The 8,797-nt window shown below is 45.8% G+C and overlaps 1 non-coding gene across 1 annotated transcript; it reads left to right on the forward strand.

Moving 5' to 3' along the window:
- The first annotated feature begins 585 nt into the window (after window positions 1-585).
- trnap-ugg (transfer RNA proline (anticodon UGG)) lies at window positions 586-673 on the forward strand. The gene is given in 2 exon segments: window positions 586-621; window positions 638-673. It is a non-coding gene; the product is annotated as a tRNA-Pro (tRNA).
- Window positions 674-8,797: the final 8,124 nt, after the last annotated feature.

Consider the following 8,797-nt stretch of genomic DNA (forward strand, 5'->3'; position numbering starts at 1 on the left):
AATGGGATTCCAACCCACGCGTGCAGAGCACAATAGATTAGCAGTCCATCGCCTTAACCTCTAGTCCACCTCGTCTCACCGAGGCAATGCTCTCAGACATTCCATTTCTTGCTTTTTGCATCTAATTAGAACTACCCTGAAAGAAATTCAACTTCACCGCTTATCCTGCCCGTGCACACAGATCTACAATGTTGAAAATGTACAATCAGCTAAATGTAAGCAACAGGCCTTCCGTTACTTCAGATGAGGGGCTGTCAAAAATGGCCGGTTTCACGCCAGATTCAGAATGTAAAAAGTGTCGCCCAGATAATTAAACGACCTCCGTAGGATTTGAACCTGCAATCTTCTGATAACTGAAGAATTTGCAACCGAAGTCAGACGCCTTATCCATTAGTCTATGCGGCCGCTAATGCCGCTGCATCTCTTTTTATGGGGCGAATTGTGAGCAGGTTCAAGGAAACTGCTCGAAAAAAGAAGTGGATTGAGGAAAAGATAATAATATTTAAACTGAATAAACAGGTCCTCTGTGAGCTGGATTCGCACCAGCGCAGTGAAACGCAATGCAAATGGAAGAATGATATGGCCGGCTCGTTGGTCTAGGGGTATGATTCTCGCTTTGGGCGTTTCATGATTAAAATGCGAGAGGTCCCGGGTTCAAATCCCGGACGAGCCCTGACACATTTTGTTAAACTCAACAACTCGGTCATCAAAGCTGAAATCGCTCTGCTTCTAAATAAACGGCATGATCCGAGATTGTGAGCTCTGCCATTTCAAACAGACACAGAATGATGCGGGACTGTGAGCACTCCCGGTTTAAACAGACCCAGAATGATTCGCAAGTGACCACGAACCCGCCCATTATAGACAGGCCTGATTTTCAAAGCTTATGAAATCTATGGCAACATAAATCTGGCTGTTTGTAAAACGATGCCCGGCTTAATCTTGGACGCCAAGTTGAAAGTTTACTCCATTATTATTATTCCCTTTATCTCCGTCATTTTACTCCAGCCAAATGAACTGAGTTTAGGTGTCAGCCGTGGCTCAGCAGTAGCATACTCAAGCCACACTCCAGAGACTTGAGTGTATAATCCTGGCTCACACTCCAGGGCAATACTGAGGTCGTGCTGCACTGTTGGCAGTGCCGTCTTTCTAGTAAGATGTTAAACTGGGGCTTCAGATCCCATGAGAGAATGCTGAAAAGCACGAGGATTTCTCGCGCATTATTTATCTCTCAACCAAAGTCCCAAAAACAGAAAATCTCGTCATTAAGTTTGATAAATATTTTTGAAATTAAATTGCCCCCAAAGGAGAAATTTATGTTTCTGCTCCCTAATCAATTGCCTCTGTTGCCGCGAGTCTTTCATTCGGTGCCAATCTCAGAGGAAGGAAGAGACGGTTCTCAGTCTCCGATTCGCGATCTCATCTCCACTTTCATTCAAGGTGGGTTGAGGAATTTCTTGGAATATTTTAATTTTAACAAGATATGAGTAATGCAAGGGCACAGACCAGCAACACCAGCACAAGTTTCACGAAATTGTATTTCAAGTAAGATTCAGTGAAATGCTTGGAAAGTGCATCAGCATCAAACGTGTAATACAGTAACGACGAGAATGGGATTCCAACCCACGCGTGCAGAGCACAATAGATTAGCAGTCCATCGCCTTAACCTCTCGGCCACCTCGTCTCACCGCGGCAATGCTCTCAGACATTCCATTTCTTGCTTTTTGCATCTAATTAGAACTACCCTGAAAGAAATTCAACTTCACCGCTTATCCTGCCCGTGCACACAGATCTACAATGTTGAAAATGTACAATCAGCTAAATGTAAGCAACAGGCCTTCCGTTACTTCAGATGAGGGGCTGTCAAAAATGGCCGGTTTCACGCCAGATTCAGAATATAAAAAGTGTCGCCCAGATAATTAAACGACCTTTGTAGGATTTGAACCTTCAATCATCTGATAACTGAAGAATTTGCAACCGAAGTCAGACGCCTTATCCATTAGTCTATGCGGCCGCTAATGCCGCTGCATCTCTTTTTATGGGGCGAATTGTGAGCAGGTTCAAGGAAACTGCTCGAAAAAAGAAGTGGATTGAGGAAAAGATAATAATATTTAAACTGAATAAACAGGTCCTCTGTGAGCTGGATTCGCACCAGCGCAGTGAAACTCAATGCAAATGGAAGAATGACATGGGCGGCTCGTTGGACTAGGGGTATGATTCTCGCTTTGGGCGTTTCACGATTAAAATGCGAGAGGTAACGGGTTCAAATCCCAGACGAGCCTTGACACATTTTGTTAAGCTCAGCAACCCGGTCATCAAAGTTGAAATCGCTCTGCTTCTAAATAAACGGCATGATCCGAGATTGTGAGCTCTGCCATTTCAAACAGACACAGAATGATGCGGGACTGTGAGCACTCCCGGTTTAAACAGACCCAGAATGGTTCGCAAGTGACCACGACCCCGCCCATTATAGACAGGCCTGATTTTCAAAGCTTATGAAATCTATGGCAACATAAATCGGGCTGTTTCTAAAACGATGCCCGGTTTAATCTTGGACGCCAAGTTGAAAGTTTACTCCATTATCATTATTCCCTTTGTCTCCGTCATTTTACTCCAGCCAAATGAACTGAGTTTAGGTGTCAGCCGTGGCTCAGCGGTAGCATACTCAAGCCTCACTCCAGAGACTTGAGTGGAAAATCCTGGCTCACACTCCAGGGCAGTACTGAGGTCGTGCTGCACTGTTGGCAGTGCCGTCTTTCTAGTAAGATATTAAACTGGGGCTTCAGATCCCATGAGAGAATGCTGAAAAGCATGAGGATTTCTCGCGCATTATTTATCTCTCAACCAAAGTCCCCAAAACAGAAAATCTCGTCATTAATTTTGATAAATATTTTTGAAATTAAATTGCCCCCAAAGGAGAAATTTATGTTTCTGCTCCCTAATCAATTGCCTCTGTTGCCGCGAGTCTTTCATTCGGTGCCAATCTCAGAGGAAGGAAGAGAGGGTTCTCAGTCTCCGATTCGCGATCTCATCTCCACTTTCATTCAAGGTGGGTTGAGGAATTTCTTGGAATATTTTAATTTTAACAAGATATGAGTAATGCAAGGGCACAGACCAGCAACACCAGCACAATTTTCACGAAATTGTATTTCAAGTAAGATTCAGTGAATTGCTTGGAAAGTGGATCAGCATCAAACGTGTAATACAGTAACGGCGAGAATGGGATTCCAACCCGCGCGTGCAGAGCACAATAGATTAGCAGTCCATCGCCTTAACCTCTCGGCCACCTCGTCTCACCGCGGCAATGCTCTCAGACATTCCATTTCTTGCTTTTTGCATCTAATTAGAACTACCCTGAAAGAAATTCAACTTCACCGCTTATCCTGCCCGTGCACACAGATCTACAATGTTGAAAATGTACAATCAGCTAAATGTAAGCAACAGGCCTTCCGTTACTTCAGATGAGGGGCTGTCAAAAATGGCCGGTTTCACGCCAGATTCAGAATGTAAAAAGTGTCGCCCAGATAATTAAACGACCTTTGTAGGATTTGAACCTTCAATCTTCAGATAACTGAAGAATTTGAACCTTCAATCTTCTGATAACTGAAGAATTTGCAACCGAAGTCAGACGCCTTATCCATTAGTCTATGCGGCCGCTCATGCCGCTGCATTTCTTTTTATGGGGCGAATTGTGAGCAGGTTCAAGGAAACTGCTCGAAAAAAGAAGTGGATTGAGGAAAAGATAATAATATTTAAACTGAATAAACAGGTCCTCTGTGAGCTGGATTCGCACAAGCGCAGTGAAACTCAATGCAAATGAAAGAATGACATGGGCGGCTCGTTGGTCTAGGGGTATGATTCTTGCTTTGGGCGTTTCACGATTAAAATGCGAGAGGTCCCTGGTTCAAATCCCGGACGAGTCTTGACACCTTTTCTTAAACTCAACAACTCGGTCATCAAAGCTGAAATCGCTCTGCTTCTAAATAAACGGCATGATCCGAGATTGTGAGCTCTGCCATTTCAAACAGACACAGAATGATGCGGGACTGTGAGCACTCCCGGTTTAAACAGACCCAGAATGATTCGCAAGTGACCACGACCCCGCCCATTATAGACAGGCCTGATTTTCAAAGCTTATGAAATCTATGGCAACATAAATCGGGCTGTTTCTAAAACGATGCCCGGTTTAATCTTGGACGCCAAGTTGAAAGTTTACTCCATTATCATTTTTCCCTTTATCTCCGTCATTTTACTCCAGCCAAATGAACTGAGTTTAGGTGCCAGCCGTGGCTCAGCGGTAGCATACTCAAGCCACACTCCAGAGACTTGAGTGTATAATCCTGGCTCACACTCCAGGGCAGTACTGAGGTCGTGCTGCACTGTTGGCAGTGCCGCCTTTCTTGTAAGATGTTAAACTGGGGCTTCAGATCCCATGAGAGAATGCTGAAAAGAACGAGGATTTCGCGCGCATTATTTATCTCTCAACCAAAGTCCCAAAAACAGAAAATCTCGTCATTAGGTTTGATAAATATTTTTGAAATTAAATTGCCCCCAAAGGAGAAATTTATGTTTCTGCTCCCTAATCAATTGCCTCTGTTGCCGCGAGTCTTTCATTCGGTGCCAATCTCAGAGGAAGGAAGAGAGGGTTCTCAGTCTCCGATTCGCGATCTCATCTCCACTTTCATTCAAGGTGGGTAGAGGAATTTCTTGGAATATTTTTATTTTAACAAGATATGAGTAATGCAAGAGCACAGACCAGCAACACCAGCACAATTTTCACGAAATTGTATTTCAAGTAAGATTCAGTGAAATGCTTGGAAAGTGCATCAGCATCAAACGTGCAATGCAGTAACGACGAGAATGGGATTCCAACCCACGCGTGCAGAGCACAATAGATTAGCAGTCCATCGCCTTAACCTCTCGGCCACCTCGTCTCACCAAGGCAATGCTCTCAGACATTCCATTTCTTGCTTTTTGCATCTAATTCGAACTACCCTGAAAGAAATTCAACTTCACCGCTTATCCTGCCCGTGCACACAGATCTACAATGTTGAAAATGTACAATCAGCTAAATGTAAGCAACAGGCCTTCCGTTACTTCAGATGAGGGGCTATCAAAAATGGCCGGTTTCACGCCAGATTCAGAATGTAAAAAGTGTCGCCCAGATAATTAAACGACCTTTGTAGGATTTGAACCTTCAATCTTCTGATAACTGAAGAATTTGCAACCGAAGTCAGACGCCTTATCCATTAGTCTATGCGGCCGCTAATGCTGCTGCATCTCTTTTTATGGGGCGAATTGTGAGCAGGTTCAAGGAAGCTGCTCGAAAAAAGAAGTGGATTGAGGAAAAGATAATAATATTTCAACTGAATAAACAGGTCCTCTGTGAGCTGGATTCGCACCAGCGCAGTGAAACTCAATGCAAATGGGCGAATGACATCGGCGGCTCGTTGGTCTAGGGGTATGATTCTCGCTTTGGGCATTTCACGATTAAAATGCGAGAGGTCCCGGGTTCAAATCCCGGACGGGCCCTGACGCATTTTGTTAAACTCAAGAACTCGGGCATCAAAGCTGAAATCGCTCCGCTTCTAAATAAACGGCATGATCCGAGATTGTGAGCTCTGCCATTTCAAACAGACACAGAATGATGCGGGACTGTGAGCACTCCCGGTTTAAACAGACCCAGAATGATTCGCAAATGACCATGACCCCGCCCATTATAGACAGGCCTGATTTTCAAAGCTTATGAAATCTTTGGCAACATAATTCGGGCTGTTTCTAAAACGATGCCCGGTTTAATCTTGGACGCCAAGTTGAAAGTTTACTCCATTATCATTTTTCCCTTTATCTCCGTCATTTTACTCCAGCCAAATGAACTGAGTTTCGGTGTCAGCCGTGGCTCAGCGGTAGCATACTCAAGCCACACTCCAGAGACTTGAGTGCATAAACCAGGCCGACACTCCAGGGCTGTACTGAGGTCGTGCTGCACTGTCGGCAGTGCCGTCTTTCTAGTAAGATGTTAAACTGGGGCTTCAGATCCCATGAGAGGATGCTGAAAAGAACGAGGATTTCTCGCGCATTATTTATCTCTCAACCAAAGTCCCAAAAACAGAAAATCTCGTCATTAAGTTTGATAAATATTTTTGAAATTAAATTGCCTCCAAAGGAGAAATTTATGTTTCTGCTCCCTAATCATTTGCCTCTGTTGCCGCTAGTATTTCATTCGGTGCCAATCTCAGAGGAAGGAAGAAGGAAGAAAGGGTTCTCAGTCTCCGATTCGCGATCGCATCTCCACTTTCATTCAAGGTGGGTTGAGGAATTTCTTGGAATATTTTAATTTTAACAAGATATGAGTAATGCAGGGGCACAGACCAGCCACACCAGTGCAATTTTCACGAAATTGTATTTCACGTAAGTTTCAGTGAAATGCTTGGAATGTGCATCAGCAGTCGGTTTGCACACTGGGTTCCAACCTGGATCGGACCTGTTTTACACCTGACCATTTCTAACAATCACTGACCTCATGTAACGGAAATATCTAAATTCCTTTTGTTCACAGAAGCTGACTGTACATTTGCAACGCTGTGGATCCGGGTGCAACGGGCAGGACTTGCGGTGAAGAGGACTTTCATGCACATTGTTTCTGTTTGGATGTCATCCTTTTTATCTCCGTCATTTCACTCCAGCCGAACGAACTGAAGGAAGAAGGAAGAAAGTTCTCTCTCTGATTCGCGGTCTCTGTTTAACCTTCTTTGAAGAAGGTGAAGAATTCCAATGGTCTGTGTTCATTTAAACAAGATATGAACAATGAAGGGGCCAAGTCCAGTGGTTTGGACGAGATTAGAATTTAAAGCTAATTTTATGTAAGATTCAGTCAAATGCTGGGAAGGGTTTTCAGCATCAAACATTCAACACAATAAATAAGCACAATGGATTAACATTCCATCGTCTTAACCTCTCGTCTCCCGACTACGACAACTCAGACATTCCATTTCCTGCTTTTTGCATCCAAACAGAAATACTCCACAAGAAAGTCCACTTCACCGCTTGTCCTGCCTGTGCACCCAGATCGACAATGGTGAAAATGTAGAATCAGCTTCTGTGAGCAAAAGGCTTTCCATTAGTTCAGACAGGATGGGAAGTGCTTAAATGAAAGATGAGGTGTGCATCCCGTTTAATCAGACCAGGCAGGCTGCTCATGCCGGTTTGATTCCTGGCCAGTACAGAAACCTGTACGGTTTGAATTCGGCACACATAGGACCAATTCACAAGGCAGCTTCTCACATCCTTTCAGCGCCAGAGAAAGCAGGACTGACCAATATTCAGGGAAGAGGGTGTTTCAAGAAGATTGAAGCTGAATGTAAGTTTATCCCAATTCAGGCGAGCTCATGGATGCAGAAAGAAAAATGTAAAGTTCCTGCATTGGCCGGAATCGAACACGGGTGCAAGGCGTCCAATGAGACACCGAGCAGAATACACCTGGGAGCCTTTAACTTTTCTCAGTTGGTTGGTTTTCAGTTGCTTCAGTGAAGCTCTGTGATTTCGAAAGATATGGACAAAATGACACGAAATCACTTGTTTTTAATAGAAAGTATTTAAGTTTTCTGCAATGTTGATTGGCTAGAAGAAGCTCAGTTTTGACTAAAATGTAGCGGGACTCGTCCGGGATTTGAACCCGGGATTTCTCGCAACTGTGAAACACCAAAGCAAGATTGTGAGCAAACCTGTTTTAGCGGGGCTATAATAGGCCCCAGAGACCAGGTAAGGCCTCACAGCGTCGGCGGGAATCCTGAGCGGCAGAGCGGGGCTATAAAAGTCCCAGAGACCAGGTAAGACCTCACAGCATCGGCGGGAATCCTGAGCGGCAGAGCGGGGCTATAAAAGGCCCCAGAGACCAGTTAAGGCCTCACAGCGTAGATGGGAATCCTGATTGGCAGAGCGGGGCTATAAAAGGCCCCAGAGACCAGGTAAGGTCTCACAGCATCGGCGGGAATCCTGAGCGGCAGAGCGGGGCTATAAAAGTCCCAGAGACCAGTTAAGGCCTCAGAGCATCGGCGGGAATCCTGAGCGGCAGAGCGGGGCTATAAAAGTCCCAGAGACCAGGTGAGGCCTCACAGCATCGGCGGGAATCCTGAGCGGCAGAGCGGGGCTATAAAAGTCCCAGAGACCAGTTAAGGCCTCACAGCGTCGGCGGGAATCCTGATTGGCAGAGCGGGGCTATAAAAGGCCCCAGAGACCAGTTAAGGCCTCACAGCGTAGATGGGAATCCTGATTGGCAGAGCGGGGCTATAAAAGGCCCCAGAGACCAGGTAAGGTCTCACAGCATCGGCGGGAATCCTGAGCGGCAGAGCGGGGCTATAAAAGTCCCAGAGACCAGTTAAGGCCTCACAGCGTCGGCGGGAATCCTGAGCGGCAGAGCGGGGCTATAAAAGTCCCAGAGACCAGGTAAGACCTCACAGCATCGGCGGGAATCCTGAGCGGCAGAGCGGGGCTATAAAAGGCCCCAGAGACCAGTTAAGGCCTCACAGCGTAGATGGGAATCCTGATTGGCAGAGCGGGGCTATAAAAGGCCCCAGAGACCAGGTAAGGTCTCACAGCATCGGCGGGAATCCTGAGCGGCAGAGCGGGGCTATAAAAGTCCCAGAGACCAGTTAAGGCCTCACAGCATCGGCGGGAATCCTGAGCGGCAGAGCGGGGCTATAAAAGTCCCAGAGACCAGGTGAGGCCTCACAGCATCGGCGGGAATCCTGAGCGGCAGAGCGGGGCTATAAAAGTCCCAGAGACCAGTTAAGGCCTC

This window comes from Somniosus microcephalus, unplaced genomic scaffold (assembly GCF_052327205.1).
Source record: "Somniosus microcephalus isolate GS21.2 unplaced genomic scaffold, FLI_Smic_1.0 unresolved_chr1, whole genome shotgun sequence".
In the NCBI taxonomy this organism is placed as follows: Eukaryota; Metazoa; Chordata; class Chondrichthyes; order Squaliformes; family Somniosidae; genus Somniosus; species Somniosus microcephalus.